A 12,225-nucleotide genomic window follows, 5' to 3' on the forward strand; every position below is an offset into this window, starting at 1 on the left:
TGAAAAAAATGTATCAAGGGCATGATAAACTCAAGCAATTAATGGTATTGATCATCACATACCAAAAGCCTCATCTCGATAATGCCTTGCCTTCAGGGTGTACTTCAAATAAAAGATAAAGAGGAAAAAATAAAGATAAATTACTGGAAAATCCTGATATTCAAAAATCTGCACTGCATGATGCAAACCATTAAGTACTAGGAAAGAACATGACATAAACGTATAAAACACAAGCTTATGTAAATACATAGAAATGTTAAGTTAACAATAAATAAAGGATTCTATTGTATAGCTTATGTTACGCACTACAAATGCACCACTGTTATTGCAATTTAGTCCTCTCATTTATCTATAATTAGTCTTGTAGCACTACTTTTAGGCTCGATTTTAAAGTTCAGCTTATCATTACTAGCCTCATACAGTAATCAGATTTTAAATTAATACTTACACTTTGAAGCTGTTTTAATTAAAACTGGATAGCTATGCAAATGGTTAAAGCTTTTATGTTAATTAATTTAATTTGTAACTAAACAGGTAGAAGAGATTCAATGAAGTCATCTGCTTGCAATACTTTAATGTGCCACAGGACTTATTATGAAGGGTAACTAGTTGTGTTATTCATTTAGGTGGAACAGAATGTAAAATCTGTTTTGGCATGCTAACCTTGAAAGATATACAGGGTTTTGAGCAAGCAGCCCATCTGTAAAGTGTATTATAAAACCTTTTGAGTTTTCAACATAGTTAATTCCTGATGTCCGACCTTGTGCCTCCATTAGGCGAGAAAACTACATTTCAGTAATGAGTAATTTGGAGGTGCAAGCAATTTCATTCTCAGCTGGACTAACACTGGAATGGTGTGATTATTTCCAGGGTCATTATGTAGTGAATCTTACTATTAAACATAGCATGCATTGTGTGAAATATTGATGTAGTTACAGGCGCCTGGATTCAGCACATGAAACACGAGTAACTGGTACAGACTCTTGGGCTGTGTTCGAAATCGCCCTCTAAACTAAAATATAGTCCACTTGAAGGAGTGAATGAAAAGGAGTGAGTGAAATTGGACACTGAGTGCGCCGGAATTGCTGAGCTTTTGCATAAATTGTGCTTGGTGTTTAATAAAAAACGTTGCAAATTGTCAGCTCCAGTAGCAATGAAAAGATTTATCTTGAAATCTGTCATTCAAACTAGCACGTATAACATCTTAATGAAACAATTTAATAATCAAGTAAAAAGGAATTTATACCTGTATGATATTACGCTGCAGCCACATTGGACCAGCGGTTTGTATGAAGATGATTCAGCTGTGGGCGCCATGTTCTGGTCAGATGCGGGAATTAATTCGGCATGACTCTCACAGTGCATTATGGGTATTCTCCAGCCATTGAGCGTACATCAGTTGTGCACTCGTTATCGCGTTGCATTGTGGGATTGAATGAGTGCACTCGATAAAGTCCACAATGGTTTCGGACACCAATCGGAAACAGTCCAATCTGGGGTCAGTTAATAATGTGGCACTCATTCTTTTGTCGTATGTATTAATTTAATTAAAAAAGGCTTACATTAAAAATGCAATTCCAACATACCATGACAGAATACACCACTTCTATGAGCAGCACATTTTAAATTGACAAATTAAAAATTCAGGGTTTTTTGGAGAGTAAAACACAACTGCCCTAAAAAAACCATAATGAAGAAAATGATTGTTATATACAGGAAAAAAGATCTTGGCTCTGAACGTTCAGACTGTCAGTCCAAATCCAATTGTTGTGCATATCCGATTGAAATCTGATCTGATTTAGCAAGTGTGAAAGGATGTGGTAACCAAAAAGTTGACGCTAGCCATTGACTTCCATAGTATTGAAAAAAATACCATAGAAGTCAATACCTACCGTCAACTGTTTGGTTACCCACATTCTTCAAAATATCGTAGCGATATGAAAATAACAATTAAGATGTGTACACTTGTATGTATTCAAGATTCAAGGAAAATATGCTATTGGTTTTTCTTTGGTTACATCACATGACATTCTTGGAGTCATTAAATTGACTTCAAATACATGAATACAAAGATAACTTTTCTAAGATCTTTCCATTTGTTTTAAATGTAATTTTTTCTTCTTTATATATTACACCCCTAAATGCTATTGACCCTGTATCAATTTGAACAGAAATTATGATAACAAGCACAATAAATAAGTAGACATTATTTGTCACCTATCTTCAAACTCCCTTCACGAAAACTCTTCGTAAATGAAGTTTATATATTGCTAAGGACAAAGACAGGTAAATTACAGCCTTGGAGAATATAAAGTGGCTTTCCGTTCTGACCCCTAACTCCTCAGCTTAGCCGGAGAGCATCTGAAGCGCCTTCAAGAAAGCATCGCAACAACATCATAGAACATTCAGAGACTGAAAAGGTCAATAACGAAAGATTTCATTCTATCTCTGAGGAATCTCTCATAATAATGGGGGCAAGCATTGCCGGCAGAGCCCGTGGTTCGCTTCAAGTGAGGACAGGCTTTTTATCATCCTACGCAGTGACTGACACAATAACCTTGTCTAAAAGCCTGAGTCTGCTGAGGAACAGATGACTGCAGAACTCTCTACAAAGCCATCGGTTTATGCATTTGGATGACCCCCTCGACCCATGAAGATGGGTCTGACCTTGCCGTAATCGCACTAGAGTACTAGAAGTAGGTACCTCCACCTCTTCAAAACTCAAAGTTGCATCTTCCATACAGGACAACCCCCACATTTTACATGAGCCACCATCAGAGCATGCAGTGAAGGACGCTTAGGGCAAGGGCAAGCTATGCTGAACAGCAGATGTGCACAAAATCCCCCAGAGCTCCTGGTGTGAGTGGGCTATGTTGTGATTGCCAGGCTGCACCACCCTGCCTCCATCTGGGAGAACATGAAAATTCCCAATGATTCCCTAAAAGATTGAAAGATTTTTCATGGTTCTGAGAACCAGCAGAGAAACCACTGAGGGATTACCCGCCTTAGTGCCCTTGAAGTTCTCACAAATTCACACATGTAGCCTTTTCTTCACTCCCATGTGCGGCCCACCTTAACCTTAAGCTGTACACATACTTTAATCCCTGACCGTGTGACTATGACCAGAATTCTCTGAGCTTTCACATCAGCGGTAGCATCTGATGGGGTTGTATTCCGGATTCAAAACAAAGGCATGTGAGATTCCACAGAGAATCTTTGTTGACATAATTCCAACTCCACACAAACAGGGGAACCATTTCAAATGATTACATCATTTGTGGGCTGTGTTCTTCAGTGAGGTCATAACATAGTATTGTGCAAGGAAACGCACAAAAAATAAGTCTTTATTAATCAATAATCTTCCCTGTAAATTATCATAATTTGTGAATAGGAATAAAAGTTGTTGCTGTTTAACTGCCACGAGTGCCTATTTCACCTGGAAACTGCAGTGAATTGTAGTTAGAGGCACATTTTTGTAATAAGCCTACATACGTTCTCCATAAAAATCCATTAGACCATTTTAATATACTGTACTGATACTGCTCTGTTCCTGCCATGAAGTACCTGTATCTGCAAAAAGAGTGCCAAGATTGAGTGCATCAATAGATGGAACAAACCATCAGCCCTGAACTATTAAGAAACAGCAGTAGACACTATCTGACAAAAATAGCTATTAGCATCAGATTCAAAGCTGGGCAAAATAGAGAGGATTGATCGACCACTAAGATGCTTGATTTAATCACTACATTACACACAGCTCACATTACCCTACAACACAAGGGCACAGATTATGGGTATACAACTTTAAACATTTAAAAAAATGTATTGCACCTTGGGCAGAACACAGTAGAGTCAGATTGTCCAAACACTTTTGGTAAATGTCACGCAAATGACGCAACTTTTCTATTCATATATTTTAAAATGTAATTTCTTTCTGTGATGGCAAAGCTGAATTTCCAGGAACTATCACTTCAGTCTTCAGTGTCACACAGACTTTTGAATGGTAATGTATACATAAGAATTAAAATTGTATGAATATGCATACCTTAAACTGTATATGAATATTAATATAATCATAATATGTTACAAAGAAGTCACAATATTGCATCATAAAAAAATACAAATTTATATCATCTAGACTTTTGTTCATTTGTCTTTAATCCACCATTTTTTTTACAAAAATAATTTGCAACCAAAATTCCACACAAATGGTTGTAAATCTTGGATCATGGGAAAAGTTCCATCCCCATTTTGTCCATATAAATTGTTTAACAAAAGATCTACAGGTCTTTCCCTAAACAGTATTTCTCCATTCAATCAAAATGTCTACATGTTTCCTCCTTTCAGATTCACCTAATTAAAAGTCCCCAGCACCGCACTCCCTGCTGTGTCCATACTGGAAATCAACATGAAATTGACCCTATTTACTCTCTTAATACACTTTCCAGGTCTTATTGTGCATAATTCATCAGTGTATTTTATTTTAGAGAAAAAATGCCTGTCTTCGTACTCTTTCTTAAAAATGTACTTACTTCACTTCTGAATGCGGATCATTTTTAGGTGACATTACCAATCCTTTAAAAGCCACCCGCACCAGCCACCTGGCTCCATTCTCCAAGTAAGCCCACTTTTCATGATTTAATCAATTACAGACAGTTCCGCTCTATATTTTTTCTTGAGTATCCTGTGCCACTCAGAAATATATCAGATTACGAGAGTAAAATGAGTCTGCCAGGCCCTTTCATCTCCTCAACACATTTTCCGTCAGTTTCAGGCATACAATTGAGCAGCAACAGTTTATATCTTAGTATATTACTGATGTGCGTTAAGTGTTGTGATATTCCATCATATTTTCAACAATATCGAATAGATTTGTTAAATTACTGTACCCCTCACTGATGAAACTGTAACCACAATCTGTATTAAAAAGCCAGCGCTGGCGGCACAGAGAGAATTCCTCCAAAACCCTCCCAAATGAAGCATCCATGATGGCCACGCAGACTGTGTGGAGGCCAAAGCCATCTGTTGCTCAAGTGTTAGTAATTTCCTCACCAGGCCTGTCAGCTGGAGCACTGCCTTGATTGGGCAATTCTGATGCTCATGGTAAACCGGCAAAATGTCACTGCACCTGGGCTCTTTCTGCAAACAGACAATTATCATTTCAATCAATGGAGTATTGGGATCTTAGTGGGGTTCCTCTGTGGTGAAAGGATTGCCTCAGATTCTAATATAATTAAGCCCTGGCATGAAATGTCAAATTTAAGCATCAAACATAATGTAGCCCAATGCTCATCAGCCCGATTTATGAATTTACATCTGTAATTGGTTGTTCACACCAAATATTAAATATCTGTATTACCTTACAGACGGCAAACATTACGGCATGAATATGAGAATCGAGCAGAAGTAATCTGGCAGTAACATTCAGTCAGTCTGTTCGGAACAGCCTCACGTGAAGCCCTGCAGGATGGAGGGGAGAGACAGGGTGAGTCAGATCCACAGCTAATGCTGTGTTTCTGGAGAGGAAGAGGTCTTGTCAGCAGGATGCTACAGCGGTGCTGATAAATCGTGCTGCGTGACTGAAATTCACTAATAATAACAATCAGTCAAAATCTTCGACACCTATTGCCAGGCGCCAAACACGCCTTTGTCTGTGCACACATAACCGAACGCCTCTTAATTTGCTAATCAATTGGCCATGTCTGCTAAGCCTTGCAATTTATTATGCAAAGCCGCCACAACCTGTTGATGAGAAAAGCTCAGTGTCACATGAGAGCATTCATTTCCATTCCGGCTCAATTTTAAACTGATAAATCAAGACTATTGATTTTTAGAAAGATAATGTTGGACAGTAAGAATGATAGATGCAGGGTTCAAAACGGCATCATAAGGGGAATTCAAAGAGAATGAACTGTGCCGATGGCAGCGCTGTTTATTTGCACGTATGCTCTCTGTGCTGTTTACATGTCCAATTCAATAAAGGTTAATCGGGTAATGGCACAAACTGCGGCTCTGAAATCTGCGTTGAATGAAATTTGCATACTGCAAATCCTGATCTTGTACAGTGTACACAGGGTGACCAGACATCCAGACTTATTTTTAGTGTCCTGACTTATCATGAAAAAATTCACAATAAGTTGTGAAAAAAGATCTCGATGACACACAGACACAACAGAAGCACTCTCACAGACAACGCGCAATCCCACATTCAGTTCTCTTGGCGCCTGAATGGCCAAATACAGACAGTTGTCAAAATGCCCATCATGTGGACTATCTCACGTAAATACAGTCGATTATGGTGAACATAAACAGCTCGGTGAAAACCGGATGTGTGTCAGCATATTAGATTCATTCACTTAAAGTGACAGCAGCCTAAAATAACTGTCTGAGTCATTAATGTTATTCAAACAACAAAAGATGTTAAATAAATGTATATGTTAAATAAACCTACTGTACCTGATAATTTATTTAATGTGTATCTCTGTACATCATGTACAATGTCTTTATACATGAAAATATATGGATGCCATTATATTTTAGGATCCCTTGCAAGATCACATTTGGGGGTCCTTGGCATCAAAAAGTAAAAAAAAACATCTGGTCTAGATCATGAAATAGGCAAGAAAAGACTATCGCAAATTAGACGCATTCCCGGGTTAACATATTTTGGAACAACATTCCTGCTTAAAATGTTATCCTAACCATATCCCTACCCCTAAACCTAACCCCACCCATAAGTTATCCTTTAAATCAGAGGGAAATGATAGGTGAATTATACTGGTGTAGAAGCACCTAACCCTGGTTGTAAGCCTAAACTTGACATAAACTTGTCCCTCAAATCTGATTGGATGATTGGAATGTTGTTCCAGGATCAACAAAGATGTTTATCCAGGAACATGTTGTACTTGGTGAAACTTCCGTTTCATGTCAACATAATAGACAAAATATGTATCTCATTTTATGAGTCAGATTAAGCATTTTGTGATGTGCTGGTTTTTTTTTTGTTTTTTTTTATTTACGAAGTTCATTCACCCTTATGTGCATGAAATGAGAAGAAATTCATGAACAAAATCGCTTTTAGTTTTAGAGTTGTATGCACAAAACTAAGTGCTGACTTCACATTTTCGCTGACAAAATGCAAGAGCCTTCTGTCTTAATGTGTTTCAAATGTATAAAGTGCAATGATTAATTCAGTCCACAAAATTAGTCAGGTTACACTTGGCAACCCATCATTTAGTGCATTCGTCACAAAGTATGCAAATATGCATTGGCCAGCACTCATATGAGGGAACAGTTTGAGGCCATGTTAGTGAAACTGTTCATGAGTTTGCTTACAATATGGATGTGGTTAGAATGACATTGCAATAAACTGCAAAAGGTGCAAGAAACATGAGAGAATGCTAATATTATGAACGTACTGTATATCTATGCATTGGCTAGAAATGTTAACAGGTCCATGGGTGTGAAAAAAACTGCCCATGTGCAATCATTAGTCCTGGCAGAAGAACTGGCCAAGAGTAATGTAAGGGAAGGCACACAGGGAGAAAGACAAGGAGGTGGAGGCGTGGTACTGTCAGGAGGAAAAGGAGGAGGCGTTGTATGAAATAACACATGCTACAACATTGCAATATGCCAAGAACCAAAATAAGGAGGGATATAGTTATTATTTAGCTTTTGTTTTCTCTACACATTTTGTCTTTCTTTTGACTTTTAACTATGACATTCAATCATTTTAGCAGTTGATGCTTTCGCATTGCTATCTCTGTAATGGTGCCCAGACATGGGGTAAGCAGTTTGAATCTATTAACATTTCATTCACCATCCATCTGTCATCAGTTCTTGGTAGCATGTTTCTGCGTTGACAGCACTTCCAAGAGAAAATGAGCTAGTTACTTCAAACCAGAGTTTATCTATTCTAGCCTAATAAAAACTAAACCTTAGTAAATTGTCCAGTAACATTACAGCAGTTTATAAAATGATGTAGCATTACCAGTAACAAGCTGTTTTTTCCAAGATGATTTTTTTTTAAGTGCAGACCCAACTCCACAGTGACAATCGAGTCAATTCATCTAGACCAGTGTTTTTTTCGTTGCGCACCCCACCCCAGATGAAATTGTGCATCACTTGGAAAGCATGTTTTGTTTATGACATTTGCCTATAAATATCTGTGCATTTTTTTCACAAGTTTCTTTTTTTTCTCCACCACAATACAAGTTTATCATTTAGTTTTGCACAATACTCCATCCTCTCTGTAACCTTTAGAACTAAAGGGGCCCGTTTTTGCTAAGGTAATTTATGCATAAGTCTTATGCATCACCCTCTTCATATTTGAAATGAGTAAAAACACTTACTCACAGGTTGCAGGTTTGCCGTTGGGACCAATAAACAGTAGCTGGCACTGATCCATCCTTTAGTACATTGAGGCAGGTCCACAATGCAATCGGTGCTCAAATATGCCAGAAAAACTGTTGTGGGTTGACTGAAATGATCAGGGATATTATAAAACATAAGCTGTATACACTACTACCATTAAAAAATTTGGGGTCAGTAAGATGTTTTCAAGGAAAACAATACATTTATTTGCAAGGATGCATAAAAATGATCAAAAGTGACAATTAAGACTAACATTTTAACAAAACAACAACAACAACAACAACAACAACAACAACAAAAACGTTCTATTTATCAAAGAATCCTGAAAAAAATGTATCATGGTTTCCACAAAACTAACAGGCAGCATAACTGTTTTCAACATTAATTCTAAGGACCGTTTCTTGAACACCAAATAGCATAAAAGAATGATTTCTGAAGGATCATGACATAAACTTGAGACTACAACTGTGCATTGATATAGTGAGGAAACCATTGAATTGATACAGTCCTTGGATACAGTTAAATCAATGTACAAAAGCAAAGCAATAAATAAGGAGCAAGGTTTCATTTGAATCATATATTAAATCAGTTACATTAGCAGCCTTGAAGCATGCACCTGGATTGTGGCAATTAAAGTTTATCTGCGCTCAAGTGCGTACAATGATCCTTATTGTTGCAAACTGCGCAATGCGCATAGAATGAAACAGAAACATACATTCTATTGTAAAAACATTGAGATCAAAATAACGGATTGCACATCTTCACTCTTTTAGGTTAGATATAATAAATATTCTGGTACTAGCAAGCTTTATTCTGAAATACGCATCCTTTGAACTTTAAATGATGAGACTGTTAAAAAAGTCAAAACAAATGTTAATCTTGGCACATTACAAACTTATTTGTTTATTATTTTGCAATACACTGACTGGAATTTCTCCTAGCATCAGTGCCGTAGGACAGACACATCAGTGTGGTCTTTGATCCACCTCATATAGCACATCAAAGCAGGGCTCAAATGAAAAGCTTTATTTGCCATCCCCACCTTGGCTCTTTCTAGCTCAGAGACAGTCAGAATGTATTCAATGCGCTCTCATCTCCACCACTTATCCACGGTGACACTTATCCTGAAACTGCATGCTATACATACAATAGAGGACTTGTGTGTAAAATTTAAGCAATTTTGTACAAAGAAAGTGAAAAGCGGATCTGTATGAATTATACTGTTTGTAGTTGGAGAAAATCTACATACAGTAGACGCACGGTTTGATGCAACATTCTTTCAATTTTACATTCAGTTTTTTCATATCACCTCAGTATTAGATATTATCCTCATAGTCTTATGCTAAACATTCAGCTCAGATTGAATTCTAAATTATATAATTGCACACATACTCTATGTACATATAGTTGACATTTTACATTTATGCATTTGGCAGATGCTTTTATCCAAAGCGGCTTACATTGCATTCAAGGTATACATTTTTATCATTCCCTGGGAAAATCATCTAATGTTTGTGCTGTAGGCTCGACTGTTGAGATTTGTAGAATATTTGCAATTTTAAATAACTGTTTTATATTTTAATATATTTTATTGATTTATTCCTGTGAAGGTAAAGCAGAATTTTAAGCATCATTACTCCAGTCTTCAGTGTCACATGATCCTTCAGAAATCTTTCTAATATGCTGATTTGGTTTACAAGAAAAAATTCTTATTATCATCAATGTTGACAATATACATACACACACACATACATTCATATGCATATGCATATATATATATGAAGAGTTCAGATGCAAAAGCCTCTAAATGCCATCCGAAATTTTCTTCTAGAATGATCATTTTTATCAAGCTAGTATATTTAAGTTCAGTAATTTCACTTAAATGGCAATGGAAATTACCTATTAATTGTAATTTAAGTGAAATTACTGAACTTAAATATACGAGCTTGATAAAAATGATCATTCTAGAAGAAAATTTCAGATGGCACTTAGAGGCTTTTGCATCTGAACTCTTCATATATATATATATATATATATACACATGTATGAGTGTGTGTGTATTGCCCTTTCTGCATTCTGAGTAATCTGATTTCTGTATTCAGCAGAAAAATCCAACAGTTGTTTGCTCTTATGTGTGCGATGAAAACAACTGCCCCTACAAAACTTTGTTAGGCTGATTTCTGATTTGCCATTTTTAACGTGTCACAGATATGCCTTGGGTTCCTGCCCTTTACCAATGTTTTTAGTCCAAGATTTAATTCTTGAAAGTCATCATGCCTGCTGTGTTAAACCCACTGTCCTCATTTCAATGCCCTGGTCTGTAGCCAACACTGGTCTCCCCCCTCCCCCCCCAGTCAACTCCATCCCCAATCACAATCTTATGAATGGCAGCCAATCAGAGCCTGCTCCCCTCTGCAAACTGCATCCTTGTCCAGCAGAGCAAGAAAGAAAGGATAGAGCTGGAGAGAGAGAGGGCTTTATGTGTAAGTGAGGCAGAGAGAGAGAGAGAAAGAGAGAGAGAGAGGCAGCTGGAGTCTCACACACAACTGTAGTCAGTCTTGGAATCTGAGCGCTGCCAAGAGGCGAGCATAGAAGCCAGCGTCGTACTTCCATGAGGATGACATGCTCTCAGAAGAGCACAGGAGGCTGTTTTGTTAAGGTAAGAGCCTTATGCTTTTTACTCTTCAGATAACGCCAGCTAATCTAAATAGCATGGAAAAAGCATTGCAATTGTATTACTAGTTCCAAAATGTTGCCGTGGAACTGACAACAGTCGAAACTCAAATCTAAACCACAATACTTTGGAATGCTTCCATCTCCATTGAATTACATTTTTCCATTTTAACAACCTCAACAACCTCATCATGGACTTGATTTTTAATGTAATAGATTTGAATAGCTTTTGCCCTCTGTCATAATGCCACAGATCTGCCATATAATCTTACATGTCATATGATCTTACATGAAATGCCAGTCATCTGCCCCTTTGATTTGTGCACTATCTATCCATCCATCTATCTAATATGTTTTCTAACCGATTTCATTTGTCATTGTAATTTGCTGTAATTAATTGGATTATATATTCAAGTATTGAAAATGCTGTTTATACTTGTGTGTGTGTGTGTGTATAAATATCCATATATGGATATATAATTACATTTATTTATGTGCAAACAAAGCGTGACATTTTTTAAACCAATGCACATATAGTTTAACTTTACCACCCACAGGAGTCATCACTGCAGCTAAAGTTTCTTAAAATCCTCCTCTATCCCTATGCGTTTAATCACCCCGTCGCTTTTTACAAGGAGGTGTGCACACGTGTTTAGAGGTCTGTGTGCGTATTTGATCCTTGACATAAAACATATCAATGTCAACGCAGGGAAATTGCTTTCATGCACCACTGTCTCTGTTTGTGATCCTTAACCCAGGGTTTTAGCTATAGCGGTGCAGATTCTGGAGTATGTTGGCAAAGCTGGAACACTAAACCTGCACAAGCAGCGCTCTGTGTTTAAAGTGTTCATGTAGGATGGACAACCATGAGCGTTTTGCAGCTTTCATTTCAATTGTGTGTACCACTTGTGACTGTGGAAGTCAAATGTGAGACTGTAGACAAATCACTCTGAGTGTAGTATCGCCAATAAGGATTGTTTATTGTCTGTGTGTACGTTTTTATCCTAAAAACACCCTTGCACATTGACTATGTAAACCACTCTTGTTGTTAGACTTTAGCTTAGATCAGATTTTTCAGGTTTTGGTACTTCTGAACTCAAGCCAATATGCAAACTTTGATTTATACATCTGACATGAACACATAATGGCATGACTGTTTCACACAAATTAAAGCGCACA

At 37.3% G+C, this 12,225-nt stretch overlaps 1 protein-coding gene and 1 long non-coding RNA gene across 2 annotated transcripts in view; one reads left to right on the plus strand and one right to left on the minus strand.

The window, feature by feature from the left end:
- Positions 1–12,225, minus strand: part of LOC309500614 — a 552,694-nt gene that overhangs the window by 86,415 nt on the left and 454,054 nt on the right. The gene's annotated exons all lie outside the window — the stretch shown is intronic.
- cdh10a (cadherin 10, type 2a (T2-cadherin)) overlaps positions 10,943–12,225 on the plus strand; it is a 30,136-nt gene continuing 28,853 nt past the window's right edge. The window contains exon 1 of the mRNA XM_082172244.1: positions 10,943–11,032. The gene's annotated coding sequence lies outside the window, so the exon portion shown is untranslated. The remainder of the gene's footprint in view (positions 11,033–12,225) is intronic.

The sequence above is a fragment of the Leuciscus leuciscus genome, assembly GCF_965113295.1.
Source record: "Leuciscus leuciscus genome assembly, chromosome: 6".
Classification (NCBI taxonomy): Eukaryota; Metazoa; Chordata; class Actinopteri; order Cypriniformes; family Leuciscidae; genus Leuciscus; species Leuciscus leuciscus.